At 45.1% G+C, this 21,095-nt stretch overlaps 1 protein-coding gene and 1 long non-coding RNA gene across 10 annotated transcripts in view; one reads left to right on the top strand and one right to left on the bottom strand.

Moving 5' to 3' along the window:
* The window catches only part of LOC139745785 (uncharacterized), a 583,323-nt gene that overhangs the window by 218,351 nt on the left and 343,877 nt on the right, over nt 1–21,095 (bottom strand). The window contains exon 6 of the long non-coding RNA XR_011711955.1: nt 12,294–13,697. This is a non-coding gene — a long non-coding RNA (uncharacterized lncRNA). The remainder of the gene's footprint in view (nt 1–12,293; nt 13,698–21,095) is intronic.
* LOC139745784 (nephrin-like) overlaps nt 1–21,095 on the top strand; it is a 407,506-nt gene that overhangs the window by 138,699 nt on the left and 247,712 nt on the right. The gene's annotated exons all lie outside the window — the stretch shown is intronic.

Here is a 21,095-nt window from a genome sequence, read left to right as displayed (position 1 = left end):
TCCTAAATTATCACTTACGAAAATAATCCCACAGAACTGTTACACAAATGTTTATCTCCTAGTTCTAACAAGGCACATCGGGCAATGACGATGGCGATGTATATGGATCTATATTTGCCGTTAAACGCCCTGGAATTAACAGGAAGACACCCATTATTTGAAGGGGTTGACGGTGGGGTGACGTAGGGGGGGGTGTTACGTTGGGGGGGGGGGGGGAGACGAGTGGGTCGGAGAGTACTTCATGAACCGTCGGAATATCTGGGGTGATGAATGAGCCAGTTATTCACGATCTGCAGAGGCTAAGGATGACGATCCCGAAGACTTCTATGGAGAACTCGACCCTGACCAATGAAGTGCTTCATTCATTTATTCATCTTTCCCCGACGACGTAGCATTCATTCATTCAGTTTTCCCGACGACGTAGCATTCATTTATTCATTTTTTCCCGACGACGTAGCATTTACTTATTCATTTTTTCCCGACGACGTAGCATTCATTTATTCATTCCTTCATTCAAATTTCCGTCCCTCATTTGGTTTTGTGTGCTCAGTTTCCACAGTGAACTCGTGTCATTACCACAAATTACTATGTTGAACACGACTTCAACAAACACACCTTCAAACCAATACTCCAAACCCTTCAGAAAGTACACCAAACTACCACTTCAACCACTGGGTTAAACTACCACTTCAGAGAGCACCCCACAGACAACTTTAAGCACAACTCCAAACTACTGCTCCAAGCACTGTCAAAGCGCTGCTGTAAACACAACCTCAATCACTACTCCAAGCACCACTAACAAACAACTTCAAACATGTCTCAGCATACTCCAAACACCACTTCAAACACAACCTCAAACATTATTCCACTGCATTACTCCAAACACAATCTCAAACATTATCCTCTCCAAACACAACCTGAAACATTATCCCCTCCACTCCTTCAAACACAACCTCAAACATTATTGCCTGCACCCCTCCAAACATCACTCCCTTCCTCCAAACACAACCTCAAACACTATTCCCTGCACTCCTCCAAACTATAACCGCTTGCTGTACACACACACAAACACGCACACACACACACACACACACACACACACACTTCCTCTAACATTCTGTCAATAAATTTCTGAATTTTTTGCAAGGATTTCCTTCCCCTCCATCCTCTCATCTCTGCGATACGAACTCTGTCACCGTTTACACACACACACAAAGACACACACACACACACACACACACACACACACACACACACACACCACACACACACACACATACACACAAAGACATACCACACACACACACACACACATACACATACAAAGACATACTACACACACACACATACAAAGACACACACACACACACACACACACACACACACACGCTGTCTTTTCGTGTCCTCAAATCATACCAAGATTCAATCGCATTTTGGAGAGAGAGTCTGTGATGCGTGTGTCGTCTTTCTTAATATAAAGCCTTCACAGACACACACACACACACACGACTGTACCGATGCTGGACGATGTCTCGCTCAGTGCCGTGTTCATGACGGGCTGGGACTGCGCCACAGACGCTGGGGCTGCGCCACAGACGCTGCAACTGCGCCACAGACGCTGGGACTGCGCCACAGACGCTGGGACTGCGCCACAGACGTTGGAACTGCGCCACAGACTGCCTGAGACTGCGCCACAGACGCTGGAACTGCGCCACAGACACGGGAACAGTCCAGGCCACAACAGCCTCTCAAGAGTGGCATAAAAACCTCTCGGTCAAGATGGGTCATTGTTGGCCATAGTTCGGTGACCTTGGGTCATTGCAGGTCATAGTATGGTGACCTTAGGTCACTGTAGGTTATAGCACGGTGACCTCAGGTCATTGCGGGTCATAGTCTGCCGAGCTCAGGTCACTATAACTCATAGTTCGGTGACCTCATTGCGGGTCATAGCCTGCCGAGCTCAGGTCATTGTAACTCATAGTTCGGTGACCTCAGGTCATTGTGGGTCATAGTCTGCCGAGCTCAGGTCACTGTAACTCATAGTTCGGTGACCTTGGGTCATTATAGGTCATAGCTCGGTGACATTTATCATCAGTATGATAATATAACCCTTGGATTTTTCCCCTTATGGGCCCCCTCCCGCATCTTTAAGGGCGCACTCCATGAAGAAGCAGGGTAAGGAGGGCTCCTTAGAGAAGATAAGAAGGCCCTAATGAACAACTCTGTTCTCCTCTCCGTCCGCTGACGATGATACAGCCTCGTTGAAGCTGACCTCTCGTTCGCAACGTAACCTTGTATCCATTTCACTCTTTACTCCAGTATATTTACAATATCTACATTTACCTTCACGTTATTTCCGCATCAAGTAATCAATCTATCTTCTTTTTCACTCTTTACTCCAGTATATTTACAATATCTACATTTACCTTTACGTTATTGCCTCAAGTTATCAATCTATCATCTTCTTTTCCACGTCTCTTATTCACAACATACGTTTGGCCTTCAGGATAAGCTACGGGGAGGCACAAAATGATTTTGTAAATTACAAAATAAAAAGTAGATCATTCCTTATATACATCCTAAGCGCGAAAGACTTTAAACAAATCATGTACACAATTCATCCGTAAATTTCACCTGAACAGAATACTATAACGTAGAACATCCGGGTGTTCAGTTCGGGACCACGGTGATCACCAGGCTAACCGAACCTCAGTTGATGTGGCGTTATAATGGTATGGTAAGAGAAAACAGGTTAAAAAAAAGAAAAAGAGAAAAGGCCAGGTAAAAGTCCCTGCACCAGGAGGAAGGGAAGGCCATTTTTTTTTAATGGTAATTGCAGGCAAATGCCTTCTGCTTTGACGGACCCCAACACTCGGGAGAAATTGGTCGGAAAAGTTAAAGTTATTCGCCAATAAATCTCTCTCTCTCTCTCTCTCTCTCTCTCTCTCTCTCTCTCTCTCTCTCTCTCTCTCTCTCTCTCTCTCTCTCACTCTTTTTTCCCTCCGCCTGTTTTTTCTTCCTCCGTTCTTTTTTTTTTTTTTTATCCCGTAAGCATTTTTTCCTCTCTTTCCTGTATTTCCTGTCTATCTTTTTTGTATGCTTCTTTCTCGCTACCTATCTTTCTATCTATTCATCTATCCATCTGCCTATCTATCTATGTTTGTTTGTCTTTCACTCCGCATATTTCTTTCGTTTTGCATCCCCTGTCACTCTTTCTAATTCCCCCCCCCCCTCTCTCTCTCTCTCTCTCTCTCTCTCTCTCTCTCTCTCTCTCTCTCTCTCTCTCTCATGCAGCAGGACCGGTAGGAGCGACCATAATCAACGGGGGTCTCGCCAGCCACAGGCAGGTGTCAAGTGTCTCGCCCCCGTGGTCCTCACCCCCAAAGGGCGCCTGACACAATCCCCCCCATGTGGTTAAGGAGGGTCCAAACCCCCTTGAATACATCCCTCCCCCAGAGACCCCCGGAGGTCATCAAGAATTGGGGAGGGGAGGGGGTGGGTAGAGAGAGAGGGGGGGGGAAAAGGGCGTGGAAGAGGGGGGGGGGGGAAGGAAAGCGCGCCTCATTGGTTATTCATACGAGGTTCACAACCCTGTCTCTCTCGAGGGGGTTCGGTCGCAAGTGGTTAAGCGAGGTCGACTTTCGTTCGAGGCGACGGTGACAAGAAGAAGAAGAAAAATTGGGAGTGCATTCTCGTGAAGGATATCCTCACTCGAAGGGATACCACCATTCCCCTGCTGCTGAGTGAAGCGCAGCCCCCTGCAGTGGCAGGAGACCCACTCGAAAGGATACCACCATTACCCTGCTCCTTAGTGAAGCGCAGCCCCCTGCAGTGGCAGGAGACTCACTCCTCTTGCGCCACGCTCATGGGAACATCGAAGACGAGCTCGGAGAGTTTGGAATGATGCTTCACTGCGCTTCGCCCGCTGTCTCGCAACGTCTCTCGAACCAAGTCACTCGTTACTTTGAACACGTCAGGTCATTTCGCCGGCTCACATCCCCTCCTAGTCAACACAAGACCCAATACATATAGGCACTGAGAGCGTGTATATATATATATATATATGTGTGTGTGTGTGTGTGTGTGTGTGTGTGTGGCTTTATATGTGGCTTATGAGTTATGTTACAAGCCTGAAAGAATGAGCGGGGTTCAAGACGTTTCGAAAAGTGGATTGGTCTGAGCGGGGTTCGAGACGTTTCGAACAGTGGTTTGGTCTGAGCGAGGTTCGAGACGTTTCGAAGGGTGGTTTGGTCTTGACGCGTCACGACCGCAATGAACCCTAACAGTCGTTAAGTCCAAGGCAGGACTGGTAATAATCCATTCCCCTAGCCACCCTAACATACCAAAGATAGAAGAAAGAACCCGTGCATCTTCCCAGGAGATGAAGGAACAAAAGCGGCGAAAGAAAGAAAGGAAGGAAGGAAGGAAAGAACACGGACGCTGACACAAGACGCAGTGTCTTGTAATGATTCGCTTCGGAGCTTCATATAATATTCGGGTAGTGACTAGCTGTTTATGCAGCCCATTTCCTTTGGATATACGAGTACTTTAATGTGAATCATATAAACTGAGAATATTGACAGAGGATCGTAAAATCCGGCATAATGACAATGGTTCATATACACTGCATTTTTGAGAATGGGTCGTATAAATTGAAATCTATGAGATTCGAAGCATCGGCTCCACTCTTGAACGAAGCATCAGTAAGGAGCCGAGTCTTTTCATCGCCCTGTTTCACGTCTTTACGGTTCTTTTTAATACATTTTCGGCCCAGGTTCCCAAAGAGATTCGATCGGTCTATCGCGAAGTGATACTCAGCGGCCTATCTATCGTCTTTGATATTTCAATCGCCATCTCATTTCTGTGTCTCACTTCTTCTTGACGGTCTGTATTTTCTGGTTGGCAGAACAGTCTATCAAGGCTGTGAGACAGGCACAAAGAGGTGCACACGCATGCGTAATTACATATGTATATATATATATACATTATACACATACATACATTCACTCCATATAATGGCTTTCTGGACTCTCTCTCTCTCTCTCTCTCTCTCTCTCTCTCTCTCTCTCTCTCTCTCTCTCTCTCTCGCTTGCTTGCTATACCCTACCCTTGGCCCAATGGCAAACTCTCTCTCTCTCTCTCTCTCTCTCTCTCTCTCTCTCTCTCTCTCTCTCTCTCTCTCTCTCTCACACACACACACACACACACACACACACACACACACACATCCATCTGTCTATCTATCTGGTTCCTACCCATTATCTCAAATTCATCTTTCTCCAATATTCACTCTCTCTCTCTCTCTCTCTCTCTCTCTCTCTCTCTCTCTCTCTCTCTCTCTCTCTCTCTCTCTCTCTCTCTCTCTCTCACACACACACACACATACTCCTCCTACTGTGGAGGCTGCCATAGGCATTTGCATGCGGGGTCCTAAAGGAGATAAGATAAGATAAGATAAGACCCTAATGACACCCCCCCCCCCCCGACGACGACAGTACAAAGCAGTTTCCGGAAGGTACAACGGTACGATCTTCTCCCCCCCCCCCCTCTTTACGGTGCGGAGCGGTACTGCTCGACCGTGGTGGCCAAATGAGTCGACCGGACTACTCTCTGTGTTGATAAGGGGGAGGGTATGGGCATCCTGCTCGAGTCTCTATTACTCGACGTTTCAAGGATTTTAAGCAAGATTAGGTGGGAATACACTGCCCTTTGGTCGACTGCTCGACACGGGGACAGGATACATTAACCCTTAGGTCGACTGCTCGACACTGGAACAGGATACATTAACCCTCAGGTCGACTGCTCGACACCTAGAGGGCATTAAGGAATAGCAGAACATAATGCATAACCAAAAGGTCGATCACTCGACCCCAAATCGACGGAACTCAATCGACCTGTTTTATACGTTCTTAGCGAAAAACTTTCCAAAATTCCGTACTATTTCTTTCTTGCCATTTTTTCCTATACAATAACAAACCACCATTCTCTCTCTCTCTCTCTCTCTCTCTCTCTCTCTCTCTCTCTCTCTCTCTCTCAACAAAGAACTAGAGAGGGGAGGGGAGGGGAGGGGAGAAGAGAGAGAGAGAGAGAGACCAGTTGAGCCCTTAAGTGTTTGCAATGGATCTTTCGCACCGCCCATTACAGCGTGTGTGTGAGAGAGAGAGAGAGAGAGAGAGAGAGAGAGAGAGAGAGAGAGAGAGAGAGAGAGAGAGAGAGAGAAGGGATTAGTGTGCCCTCAAGATTCTGTTCACCAACAACCGGTCCTTCAACTCGAGGCTGAGTTGTACTTGTTAATTCATCGCTGGTAATACATTAAAGGTTACCTTGGGGGGGCATTAACCACCCAGGGCTCATATGCTCCGTGGAGGTGATGTTCAAGTGCGTGAAGCCTCCTTTTACTTTCCCATTAGCTCACTGCCAACAGCTAGGCCCCGTGCCAACAGCTGGGTCACCTGCCAACAATCAGGTCACCTCTCTAACAGCTTGGTCACCTGGCAACAGCTAAATCACCTGGCAACACCACACTCATCCACGCTCAGCACCATATATCTATTTTCATCCCATCATTCCTTTTTTCTGGTATGTAATCTCTTCTCCATATCATGTCTATCATATCATATCTATCTATCTGTCTATCCACACACACACACACACACACACACACACACACACACACACACACACACACACACACAAAAACACAACACGTTTCGTCATTCGTATGCGTTCACACATCAATTCGTCTACCCGCTGTGGCACAGCGTTCGTTCGGTGATGAGCCTTGTGTGGTGTGGCACCTGTGTGTTTGCTGTGGCGGAGAGTGCTGCCCCGTTCGTTGTCAGGACAGAATGTGGCAAGGAAAAAAAAAAAAATACTCATGGGGGGGCCCCCTATCCCCCCTTTTTTTCTCTTTTTAACAACGTCCGGTAAAGGGTTTCGAAATAGTTGCAACTTTCACCGCGTAAACTTTTGAAGCAGATTGTGGCTGCACCGATGCACAGAGGTATGGGCTACAGAAATGTGGAACAGAGGCATCTCGGCCTCTGGCAAGAAGATGGTAGGCTGGATCCTACGAAGCTTCAAGATGACGAAAGGAGAGACGAATATTAAAGCTCTTCAAAGTACCTTTACACTCCAGACTAGAGACAGTCTTGTGGGCTAACGTGACCCCCTTCCAGGCAGCCAAAAGAATCGAACTGGAAAGAGAAAAGAGAAATGTTGTGGGCTAACGTGACCCCCTTCCAGGCAGCCGAAAGAATCGAACTGGAAAGTGGGAAGAGTTATTCTTGTGAGTTAACGTTACCCCTTCCAGGCAGCCGAAAGAATCGAACTGGAAAGTGGGAAGAGAAGTCTTGTGGGCTAACGTGACCCCCTTCCAGGCAGCCGAAAGAATCGAACTGGAGAGAGTAGTCTTGGGGCTAACGTTGCCCCTTCCAGGCAGAGGAAAATATCAACCTGGAAAGAGTGCTGAGTTAGTTTTGTGGACTAACGTTGCCCCTCTTCCAGGCAGCCGAAAGAATCGAACTGAAAAGTGGGAAGAGTTACTCTTGTGAGTTAACGTGACCCCCTTCCAGGCAGCCGAAAGAATCGAACTGGAAAGACAGTAGTCTTGGGGCTAACGTGACCCCCTTCCAGGCAGCCGAAAGAATCGAACTGGAAAGAGAGTAGTCTTGTGGGCTAACGTTGCCCCCTTCCAGGCAGAAGAAAAAATCAATCTGGAAAGAGTGCTGAGTTAGTTTTGTGGACTAACGTTGCCCTCCTTCCAGGCAGACGAAAGAATCGAACTGGAAAGAGGGAAGAAGCGATCGTCCACGACCCACATAATATCAACATTACTCTGGTCGACTGAAAACACTCCGGAAAAATTTCCGGCGAGGAGAAGGCAGACAAAGAATCTTCCTACGGAAAATGGTGGAGGGAGTGTTTACTGGTCTAGGCCCCGAAAATATATATCATATCAGCATGATGGGCTTGGGGAAGCCTTATAAAATAATTCCAGCACAAGATGCCTTATATACAGTCTCACATGACAGCAGAACTCTGGAACCTAAACTGTCGATGGCATGGAAATACGTGGAAATTATGAACTCTGTGTCGAAGAATTTCGAAATTATCGTCAGAACGGATATCTACCCAGCATATCTGGCCAACCAGATAGTGGAAGGTATGTCCAGGCCTTCCAAACTTCGGCTTCGAACAACCTGATTGATCGGGGCAGCGCCAGCAACTCAACTTGCTTCCAGACCAAAGCCCTGGAACGAGACTCCAGGCCAACATGTAGTTCATTCTAACTATACTGATACCCCCCCAACATCAAGGCTGGATATAGTCGCCTGGATGGAACATGGAAAGGCAAAGAGCTCTATCCTCTGTCTGCCTTTGGAAGGATGGGGACAAACGCCCAAGTCGTGCAATCATCGAAGTGCCAATTTACTCTTTGTCTTTGGGAACAAGTGGCCCGTCGGGTGGTTCGTGCTGTGCCTCATTGGATGCTGCGTGACGTGGCCTGGGACACAAGCACGCAAGCACCCAGCTTTCAGGAAGGGAGGTGTTCTAAAGGCTATGATGATGGATGAGGTGTCACAAAAGTCTGACGGTATACGATGGACAAGGCTATTGAGAAAAGTACGATGAGAAACATCAACCTAAAAGAAGCCTGATGAGAAGTGTGCGACACACCAAGAGGATAATCATCGAGAATGTGTGTGTGTGTGAGAGACAAGACGTGAAAATGAATTCAGACTCAGAGGGGTGAGGTCTATGACCGAAGTCTCAACAATGATTCATCGCCATCGGAGCCAACGGAAAGGTCTTCAAAGTCTTCATCTCGTAGACGGGGACAAATCGGTTCTGTCATTCCGATTGAAATGGCCAAAGACCGGACAATTCCACCCAGGAGCTGAGAGATAAAGGCAGGGGGGGGTTGGAAACTTTTTCCGCCCATATGGGGAAATGGAAGGGATTTTCTTTCCCTTCTCATAAGATGGGTGTTTCCCCAGAGACGATCGTGGTTTTCTGACGCCCCATCACTATCACAGGGAAAACATTCATGTTTAAAATGAAATGTCAGCTTCCAAACAAGTTGGTTCGTCTTCGTGACAGCTAATTCTATCTCTTTTCCATAACTTATTTCAAATTCTTTTTCTTTCATTTGTCTTAGTTTGTGAAAGGGTGTTCACTGTGGCGCCTGCGTGTTCCTGTGTCGCACTTAAAGCTCGCTTGATGTCCGATACCCGGTCGTCTACTAGGAGACTCAGAGTGTAACCAGCAGCATCTCTCGTCCTCATAAATGGAACAGACCAAATCATAACCTCATGAAACTTTACGCCATTGTTTCCCGGCAGCGAAGGAATCAAATGGCATATAATCGCTATTTCTAGTTTGAACTCTACGTGAGTTATGCCATACATGAGATGATTTGATGAGAAATACATAGGAGTAAGGATATGGTACATATATACAAGGTTAAGAGACGGGGGCAATACGAGTGTAAAACTCTGTCCCCATAACACATAAACAGTAATTACACACACACACACACACACACGTGCAGGCCCTCCTTCCGTACCGTACAAATAGACAATACGCACGTACGCCCACACATACGCACACAGACACCGATAAACATACATGGTACCACACACACACACACACACACTCGCTCAATCAACAACCTCCTCAAACATTCCCATTATATATATATATACGATGTTCCTCTGTCCTTTTCCCACCACATGTTTGAATAAATTGGAAAACAAAAAAAAAAATTTTACGAACTGCCTCTGAGCTTAATAAGTCTTTGTGATGCCAGCCTTTCATCGCTCCCATTTTTTCTGAGCCTTTCAATAAAACAAAATCCTCTCCAACTAACTCTCAAACTAAACTCGAGCCAATACAGAGCTATGCGTCTTTCCCCCCCCTCTTGCTCATCCGGCGGTAAGGTTGACCGTCCCATTGTGGCGTCGGGCTCACGTCCGACGCACGGATTGGTGGTGTATGACCTTTTGTTGACCCCCAACACCCCACAACCAACCCTCCCCGAAGAGGGAGAGATCGTCCACACTCTTGTGTGTTGATGCCGGACGAGACCTCTACGAACTCTGACTATTGTCTATGCTGATTCGAGAGCTGTAGGCTGTGTGAAATATGTATGTATACGTGTGTATATACTTTTTCTCGTATACATATTTTTTCCCGAATGATTGCAAGGCTTCCTCTTGCTTCCCCCATCGATAATAAAAACCTGATGATATGCCCAAGGGGAGGCAATATCTTGACTACCACCTCAAATACCTTCTGTGGCAATGACCACAATTAATAGCCCAAATTTCTTGACTCCCACCTCAAATACCTTCTGTGGCAATTACCACAATCAATTGCCCAAATTTCTTGACTACCACCTCAAATACCTTCTGTGGCAATGACCACAATTAATAGCCCAAATTTCTTGACTACCACCTCAAATACCTTCTGTGGCAATGACCACAATTAATTGCCCAAATTTCTTGACTTCCACCTCAAATACCTTCTGTGGTAATGACCACAATTAATAGCCCAAATTTCTTGACTACCACCTCAAATACCTTCTGTGGCAATTACCACAATTAATTGCCCAAATTTCTTGACTACCACCTCAAATACCTTCTGTGGCAATTACCACAATTAATAGCCCAAATTTCTTGACTACCACCTCAAATACCTTCTGTGGTAATGACCACAATTAATTGCCCAAATTTCTTGACTACCACCTCAAATACCTTCTGTGGCAATTACCACAATTAATTGCCCAAATTTCTTGACTACCACCTCAAATACCTTCTGTGGTAATGACCACAATTAATTGCCCAAATTTCTTGACTACCACCTCAAATACCTTCTGTGGCAATTACCACAATTAATTGCCCAAATTTCTTGACTACCACCTCAAATACCTTCTGTGGTAATGACCACAATTAATAGCCCAAATTTCTTGACTACCACCTCAAATACCTTCTGTGGCAATTACCACAATTAATTGCCCAAATTTCTTGACTACCACCTCAAATACCTTCTGTGGCAATTACCACAATTAATAGCCCAAATTTCTTGACTACCACCTCAAATACCTTCTGTGGTAATGACCACAATCAATTGCCCAAAGTGATTGAAGACTAATTTCGTCTTCATTCATCTCAAATCTTGACACGACAGTTTGACAGCTCATTCTGTCTTTCAAAATCATGGGTCTTTACCTTCCTAACCTTTACTGTCGACATGTTCAGACACAGTAGGGTAAAATACTCACTAATTTATCGTCTGATTCACTTAACCATACATCTGGGGAATATCATATGACTCACTGATACAAAAAGGAGTATCATATGACTCACTGATACAGCAGTGAAGGATGCCCCGATTCATTTAAGATACAACAGGGATGCATTATATGATCCACTTCATATACAGCGCGAATGCATCATCTGATTCACTTAAGATAAAGAAGAATCGTCTGATTCACTTAGAAACAACAGGAAAGTATCATCTGATTCAGTTGAAAACAACAGGAAAGTATCATCTGATTCACTTGGAAACAACAGGAAAGTATCATCTGATTCACTTGGAAACAACAGGAAAGTATCATCTGATTCACTTAGAAACAACAGGAAAGTATCATCCGATTCACTTAGAAAAAACAGGAAAGTATCATCTGATTCACTTAGAAACAACAGGAAAGCATCATTTGATTCACTTCCATACAGTACGAAAGTATCATCTGATTTACTTAGAAACAACAGAAAAGTATCATCTGATTCACTTAGAAACAACAGGAAAGCCACTCACTCATCTCCGCATCTCATTCATCGTCTGACTCACTTAAGATGGCGGGAGTATAACTCACTACCATAATACATCGCCTAAATCAGCATACAGGACTCGCTCCTCTGTACAACCAGTGCTTGCAGCAGTGGATCAAGTGCACCTACTGTGGGATGAGGATCCCAAAATCCCAATCCCACAGGCTTGCAAAAGGCAAGTGGGAATGCCTCAAAATTCCCTATGGGCAAACTTGCTACCCTGCCATCCTTACGAGACCATGAAATATGGACAAAAAATGTAATTCAAAACAACTCCAAACCATGAACTATGGATGTGAAATGTAATTCAAAACAGCTCCAGACTAGGAACTAAGGACGTGAAATGTAATTCAAAACAGCTCCAGACTAGGAACTATAGATATGAAACGTAATTCAAGACAGTTCCAAAACAGGACTTTAAAGGGAATTAGATACGAATACAGGCTCAATGGTACTTACCAAATCCCCTTGGCAGCATAGGATGAGGTTTGACTATAGTCGACCTTCTGCTTAAAGAACCGAGAGATGTATTTCCAGCACTTATAGCACTTGTGTTAAGTGGTTTTCTGCCCATTTCCTACCCAAGCTAAGCTTTTCTAAATTTTATAAGCCCTTGCGGCAAAATTATTCTTATTCTTTTAACACGGCTTAAGCTTCTATGACAAGGTTAGAACTTGTATCAAACTTTCCTAACACTTGTAGACTTCGTTCAAGCTTTTCTATGATACTTAGCTCTTGGTTAAGCTTTTCTACCACATTTGGCACTTGTGTAAAGCTTTCAAACACATCAATACTTGCGTTAAGCTTTTCTAACAAGGACAGCACTTGTGTCAAGCTTTTTTTACAACTCCGCTGGCACTATTTTCAAGCTTTTCTCGACCTATGAGCACTGATATCAAGCTTTTTTTTCTTTTTTTTGGAACACTTTCATCACGAGAACCACGCTTTCACACAACCTCCCGTTTTCAAGCTTTGTGAGAAGGTGGAAAGTTTGGTCAGCTTGTTGTGTGATTGGGTTTTTTTTTTTAAAGGCTTATCGGTCTCCCGGGGTCTTACTGGCCGTCAGGTGGAGATGCAACCTTCTTCAGGAGTTGAGGAGGATGAGTCTACTATGACCACATACACTCTGGCTGTCTTCTTCAGGGGTTGGGGAGGAGGAGTCTACTATGACCACATACACTCTGGCTGTCTTCTTCAGGAGTTGAGGAGGATGAGTCTACTATGACCACATACACTCTGGCTGTCTTCTTCAGGAGTTGAGGAGGAGGAGTCTACTATGACCACATACACTCTGGCTGCCTTCTTCAGGAGTTGAGGAGGATGAGTCTACTATGACCACATACACTCTGGCTGTCTTCTTCAGGAGTTGAGGAGGATGAGTCTACTATGACCACATACACTCTGGCTGCCTTCTTCAGGAGTTGAGGAGGATGAGTCTACTATGACCACATACACTCTGGCTGTCTTCTTCAGGAGTTGAGGAGGAGGAGTCTACTATGACCACATACACTCTGGCTGTCTTCTTCAGGAGTTGAGGAGGAGGAGTCTACTATGACCACATACACTCTGGCTGCCTTCTTCAGGAGTTGAAGAGGATGAGTCTACTATGACCACATACACTCTGGCTGCCTTCTTCAGGAGTTGAAGAGGAGGAGTCTACTATGACCATATACACTTTGGCTGTGCACACGTTAGACCCGTGAGGACGAGTGAGAGATGCGAGTTAAAATGTGGAAGACGAGTGAGAGATGCGAGTTAAAATGCGGGAGGCGAGACCCATTGGCGTTAGCATGAGCAGGGCTGGATCATCGTACAGTTTCTCGCCAGTTCGCGTCAATTTCCGCGCTTTCCCGACGCTTTCTCCTGCAAAGACAGAACAAGAAGACAAACGGGTCAGTAACAGTTGAATGGAACACTATAAAAATCTAGCTATCTTGTCTTACGACAACAAACTCTGGCAAAGACATCAACACAGACCGTATACCTAGAATCGTCCTGACGTACAAACATTATGAGACATTAGAAAGTAGTCGCATGTGACACACAGGGTCGCCTAACACCTCGGCCACCTGGTGGTGAGGGGCGGCGTTATTCTTGCGTCTGTTATTCGAGAAAACGAGTTGGACTCTCTCTCTCTCTCTCTCTCTCTCTCTCTCTCTCTCTCTCTCTCTCTCTCTGAGCTAGAAAACGTATATGACGTTAAAGACAGCGAGATGAAGTTAATAAACAAGAAAATATACATATATCAAACGCTAATTAACAGCAGAGAATGAAGAAAGATGACTGCCTAGGAACACAACATCTTAAATCTACTCATATATTCATTTTGCCCCAACCTCAGCACTGCCGTTTCAACGGGTAATTAACTCGGGTAAACCAACCAAACTACATATTCACCCACCTCTCGCTGTATTACTAAATGCAGATAACCGCCCAGAATGCTTTTTGAAATAGAACTTGACGCTTGTAGATAAAATACAACGACAGTGGTAAATAGATTCTAAAGCTTATGAAAAATGATTCGAATGCCTTAAATCCTCCTCTACGACAAGACTAAATAGGGACTAATTATAATCGTCTTCCTATTAAAATGAATCTGGATTTGATTGTATTTTAGGTTCTATATCCGCAAAGCAGACGTACGTCAGAGTGTCATTCTTGCAGAAATATATCCAAGCTTCGTGAAAGAAGGCTTGGCTTGTGTCGAACGTGAATGCATTTCCGACTTCCATTTGCCAAGCGAAAAAGAAAATATTGTTCTTCAAGCAATAATATGTTCAGGATCCACAAGAGAAGCCTTAGTTGAAAGAAGGCTTGGCTAGCGTCGAACGTGAATGCATTTCCGACTTTCATTTGCCAAGCGAAAAAGAAAATATTGTTCTTCAAGCAATAATATGTTCAGGATCCACAAGAGAAGCCTTAGTTGAAAGAAGGCTAGTGTCGAACGTGAATGCATTTCCGACTTTCATTTGCCAAGCGAAAAAAAAAATATGGTTCTTCAAGCAATAATATGTTCAGGATCCACGAGAGAAGCCTTAGTTGGTAGAGAGTCGAGTATAAGACATTGCTGTAAAGGAAAGACAAGTTTGATAACTGGAAATGACCAGATTTATCGATAGATATTCCACGTTGCATCTAGGAAGATGGGAAACACCCAGAGTCCATGTTGATATATTTGGTGCTTGTTCATCTTTTCCAGCCATTTCAGAGGTAGCGCCAGGATGGGAGGAATTGAGCCTTTGAGGAACAGCCCTGATCTAGCCTCCTCCTTTTCTGTATCTACTTTCTGGGAATGAGTAATGCAGGCAGAGAGGATTTCCGGGCAAACGCACTCCCGTCCCTTTTAGTCAGTCGCCTGCCTTTTACGACGCTCAGAAAGTACATGGGTGCTGCTTTTTACTTTCTCTCTTTCTCTCCTGTTTCCAAGGATGACTCCACTGTACCATAGCAAAATCCTGTGCCATCCAGAGCAGAGGTGTTCACGGAACTCCCATCTCCCTCAGAGTCAAGTCAGCGAGGTCCAGGGCTGGGAAACGCCGACGTAAAATTTTCCATCTTGCTAATTTGGAAGGGAAATTTGGCTGTGTACCGCGCGCGTAGCAGGCAAGTGAGTTTCCTCATGAACTCCATGAGATATTAGGAAAGGAAAGAAGCTATATGAGTTTTCCTTTAGTGGCTCAATCCTCAAGTCCTTTTGGCATCAACAAGGAATGCATAATGAACGGAGGAGGAGGACATCTGAGCAAGAGGGCATATTTTTGGAGGCATTTGTCATTATCTTTTACTGGATGATTTGGACCAGAGAATATGACCTGCAAACACACTTCACAGGTCAAGGGTCAAGCCATTATGCACAAGGGTCGACCTGTCGTGCTCAAGGGTTATAACTTACGTTCTCAAAGGGTTAAAGGGAGCCTTATGCTATGCATCACCAGAATGACTAAAGACGGAACCATTCGTGTACCCCAGACCTAACGATGGGGAACTACTCGTAAGCTGTACACGAAGCTTGACATTCAAAACGAACTGACCACATGCGATGAAGCTCTCTTGAACGAGGCAATTTAGCTCGTTATTTACGACCACACCACACGTACTGTCGTTTACCACATCACAGGCCGTTAGCAAGTCAAAGCGACACCCTATTCTCCCAAGAACTCGTCCCATGGCGAAAGTATCGTACGCCAAGGACTATCATCGTACATCAAGCGACACCCTATTCTCCCTAGAACTCGTCCCATGGCGAAAGTATCGTACGCCAGGGAGTATCATCGTACATCAAGCGACACCCTATTCTCCCAAGAACTCGTCCCATGGCGAAAGTATCGTTCGCCAGGGACTATCATCGTACATCCTTCATGCGCAGCCACACTGCCCACGACAGAAAATCAACGAACGTGTGATAGATCAAATCTAAACAAGACACTGGCCGGATATGGCATTAGACAACGGTGTTAAACGCTTTCAAGAATGCCCAGAGAGGGGGCGCACGGCGCTTATTCAATTACCTTGCAATCAAATCGTCTATCACTGTAGTGAAGATAGAGTTGGACTGCTGGTATATGGACGTTAAAAGTTTGTTATGGGTTATGTAAGGGAGATCTGTCAATACGGTTAGGAGATATAACTCATGATGTCGTGCATTTATGATATCAGGTTTAATCCCTTCATTTTGATCATATCTGGGGGTCTTGCACCGGGGGATTGTGCGATCTAGATTTAACATATCAGGTTTAATCCCTTCATTTTGATCATATCTGGGGGTCTTGCACCGGGGGATTGTGCTGTCTAGATTTAACATATCAGGTTTAATCCCTTCATTTTGATCATATCTGAGGGTCTTACACCGGGGGACTGTGCTATCTAGATATACTTGCATCGGGGGACTGTGTTGTCTAGATTTAACATATCAGGTTTAATCCCTTCATTTTGATCATATCTGGGGGCCTTGCACCGGGGGATTGTGTTATCTAGATATACTTGCATCGGGGGATTGTGCTGTCTAGATTTAACATATCAGGTTTAACCCCTTCATTTTGATCATATCTGGGGGCCTTGCACCGGGGGACTGTGTTATCTAGATATACTTGCATCGGGGGATTGTGCTATCTAGATTCACTTGCATCGGGGGATTGTGCTATCTAGATTTAACATATCAGGTTTAACCCCTTCATTTTGATCATATCTGGAGGTCTTGCACCGGGGATTGTGTTATCTAGAATTACTTGCATCGGGGGATTGTGCTATCTAGATTCACTTGCATCGGGGGATTGTGCTGTCTAGATTTAACATATCAGGTTTAATCCCTTCATTTTGATCATATCTGGGGGTCTTGCATCGGGGGATTACGCAAGCTATCGTTTTTGCCATCTCTCGTCACACCTTGTATTGGCGAATAGTGTTATCTTAATCCGCGGTATCATTTCTGCCATCTCCATGTCCGTGGTTTTGTATCGGCAATCCTGCTATCTTTCCGTGATTTTGTATCGGCAATTCTGCTATCTTTATTTGAGATATAATTTCTTTCTAACCCGGTTTTACAGGCCATCTTACCGATGTTTCCAGTTCAGACTGACGTGTATTATCGGGGAGGTGTGCTATCGGGGATCCATATATCGGATATTGCATATCGGAGGGCGCGATCGGAGGTCGACGAACGTCAGCGAATGCCGTGTTGTTACGACTGTTATCGGGTGTTTGCATTATCGGGAGTTCATCTTATCTTAGTTCGTGTTATTGGGGGCTATGTTAAAAGGGGGTCGTGCTATAGAGGTGATGGCAATCGAGAGGTCATCTTAATAACGAGGGTTAGAATGAAACTGTAATTGATGGTGTCATAATGTTCGAATTATCGAAGGTCGTATATCGGTAGTCCCAATATCGGGTAAGTGCTTACGAGGTCGTAACATCAGGTGGTTGCGTTATCGGGAAGTTTTATTTCCCCAGACTTTGTTGACGATGTAGACTTGAGCCAAGTTCAAAGCTTTGCCCATGCGTGGACTCGTTTGACCTTGGGTTAAGCTCAGAGGCCTTGGAGTGTGTTCATTTAAACTTGGACCAAGTTCAAAAGGCCCATGCGTGGACTCGTTTGACCTTGGGTCAAGCTCAGAGGCCCAGGCGTGTGCTCATTTAAACTCGGGCCAAGTTCAAAGGTCCTTAGTTTGCTCATTTAAACTCTCCGAACTAAGTTCAAAGATCTTTAAGTATACCCAACTGACCTTAAGCCAAGTTCAGAGGCCTCTTAGTGTACTGATTTGAACTTGGGCCATGTTCAAAGTTCTTTCAACCGTCCCCCATCGAAACTTGGGCCAAGTTCAGAGGCCTGTTTGGGCCCTCTGCCTGGAACTTGACCCCAGTCCTCACAAAGTGTTCCATCGTGTAAAACTTATCGGGCCTCTTTGGGTTAATATCGGATCAAGATAATCGGCCGATAGAGTTATCGGGTGGGATCTAATCTTCAGCCTGGGTGCTTCAGCGGCCAATGGCCTCCTGTGAACGAAGGCATTGGGAAAAGAAGTTTTTCTTTTCTTTTTTGGAAAAAGCCGAAACTCTTTGAGATTTCCACTGTTAGAAACATCTCGTCCATACTACATGTGTGATTTCACCGACTATATCTATTATCTCTATCTGCTGTCTATTTATCTCTTCAGTCTTTTTATCTAAGTTACTGGGTATCTGTATTTCTATATTTCTCCCAGTTGATCTGTATCGTCTTACCTATATCTATGTTTATCTGTAAATATGAGTCCACGGGGAAATGGAACTCGAAAAGTTCCCAAGTGCACTTTCCTGTAATAATCATATCCCCTTGGACTCACAGGAATATACTTGAACACGTGCTTAATTGTCATCCCTTCCAATATATATTGGAAAGGATCATAATTTTGTTTTGGACAATCGCATGTTTACCAAATGGCGTCCTAGCTTCGTCTCTTCGATGTATATCACCTGACTTATATTTCTTTTGTGTCTCCCCTGATGATGTGATTATTACACAAAAGTACACTTGGGAACTTATCGTGTTCCATTTTCCCCGTGGACTCATAGGAATATTATATATATATATATATACAGGAGGCACCAGTTGAGAGACAGGAAGTGCGTGGTAGTCTTGTGCGAGACTTAATTTACCTTACAGCCGAGTGTACACGATGAAGAATGACTTATTTACGTAAAAAGAGAGCAAAACCCCCCCTTTTCTCCCCCATCCCTCTCCCCCACTTCTCCTTTATCATTTACCGCTTCGAAGTGGGAGATGAATGTCGCCATTAATTACCCACACTGGAGATGGAAAAGTTAGGCGGGTTTCTCATGTTTTTTTTTTTTCGTTTTTTTTTTTCTTTTTTTTTTTTTGCTTCGTATGAGACGAGGCATGGGACGTGGCGCATGGCGCAATCTGGCAACCGCGAGGGTATTCGTTATTACACGAAATGACAAAACCACGCCCACCAGTCTTGTGTTCGGGGGGGGGGGTGACAGAGACGGGGAGAGGAAGAGAGAGAGAGAGAGAGAGAGAGAGAGAGAGAGAGAGAGAGAGAGAGAGAGAGAGAGAGAGAGAGAGAGCAGAATGTACGTATGGAATGAGAAAGGAAAATCTCTCTCTCTCTCTCTCCTCTCTCTCTCTCTCTCTCTCTCTCTCTCTCTCTCTCTCTCTCTCTCACACACACACACACACACACACACACACACAAATCGTGGATCCAGCTTCTACGTCGATTCGCGTCTATGTCTCCTGTGCCTCTGTATAGCTGTGTGTCAGTACAGCAATGTGACCCTATCTATATCCCGTATCCATTTATCTATATATGTTAGTGCGTCTCTGGAACCACAGCTAAATAGTATCTATATCGAAAGGTGTCTCTGCTATGTGGGTGTATAGCTATATATATATATATAGATGTGTCTTTGTCTTGCTACGAGTATGTCTGCTACTGGCTGTGAAATCTGTATGTTAGCCTTGAGGTCTTCGGAGTGTGTGTGTGTGTGTGTGTGTGTGTGTCCTTGCTACGATGATTGGCCGGCGACGGAGTGACGTCGGCCAAGCCGGCGTCTCTGACTGGCTCATACAGCACCCTGTGACTCAACAGCCAATCACATCCCACTCCTGGGATGGGGGAAATGTCTAGCAAATATTACCATAAAATAACATTACGATATTTCTCAAACCTAAATATATATTTTTTTTTAATCACCTTTTTTTTTTTTTTCTCTCCCTAAATATCAAAGTCCTCCCTCGTTAGCGGACTCTGTTTCACTGATAATCACTCTGCCAATTAAGGGTCGAGTTCTTAAAACTAGGCTGAAACAGAGTTAATTGGGTGAGGTGGAAAAAAAAAAAAAAGAAAAATGGAAATTCCATTTCAAATTGGAATGATTCAAGGTGGTTTTGGGGGATTCCACGGGGAATAGTCTATGAGGAGGCAGAAAGAGAGAGAGAGAGAGAGAGAGAGAGAGAGAGAGAGAGAGAGAGAGAGAGAGAGAGAGAGAGAGAGAGAGAGAGAGAGAATGATTTGTGGAAGAACTAAATAAAGAAAAAAAAGAAAGGTACTTCAAGGGCTGGGGAAGTGGCCCAATCATACCCAAAGGGTCTTACCGTCGTGCTCAAGGGTCGTACCGTCGCGCTCAAGGGTCGTACCGTCATGCTCAAGGGTCGTACCGTCGTGCTCAAGGGTCGTACCGTCGTGCTCAAGGGTCGTACCGTCGTGCTCATGGGGCCGTACCGTCGTGCTCAAGGGTCGTACCGTCGTGCTCAAGGGTCGTACCGTCGTGCTCAAGGGTCGTACCGTCGTGTTCAAGGGTCGTACTGTCGTGCTCAAGGGTCGTACCGTCGTGCTCATGGGCCGTACCGCCCTTCTTAAAGGATTGAAACCGGGTTCATGACTCGTTAGAGACATAATGCTTCGAAACGGAATGCTTCGAAACGGAACTGTGAATGATGAGGACAAGATGGTCGAGGGAGAAGGAATCCAGTTCCGTGAGGAGGAGGAGGAGGTGGTGTCCAATGGTCTTTGAAGATATACAATGAACGGCTGAGAAGATCAACCTATACGGGGAGTGAGGCTAAGTGATTGAAATGGGGCGAGTCCACACATCTGACCCTGGTTGTGAGACGACTGTGAGGATAGAAGAGGGAGGAGGATGAAGTGGGTAAGTGTATTCCTTACTTTACGTATATCTTATGATGGTTTGGGAGGTCTTCTATCCCTATAGTTGGGTCTGGGACCTTATTGACCTTACCTTAATCTTACGATGGTTTTGGGA

The sequence above is a fragment of the Panulirus ornatus genome, chromosome 62 (assembly GCF_036320965.1).
Source record: "Panulirus ornatus isolate Po-2019 chromosome 62, ASM3632096v1, whole genome shotgun sequence".
In the NCBI taxonomy this organism is placed as follows: Eukaryota; Metazoa; Arthropoda; class Malacostraca; order Decapoda; family Palinuridae; genus Panulirus; species Panulirus ornatus.
The sequence above is the reverse complement of the archived record's forward strand: the minus strand, read 5'-3'. Positions and strand labels throughout refer to the sequence as shown.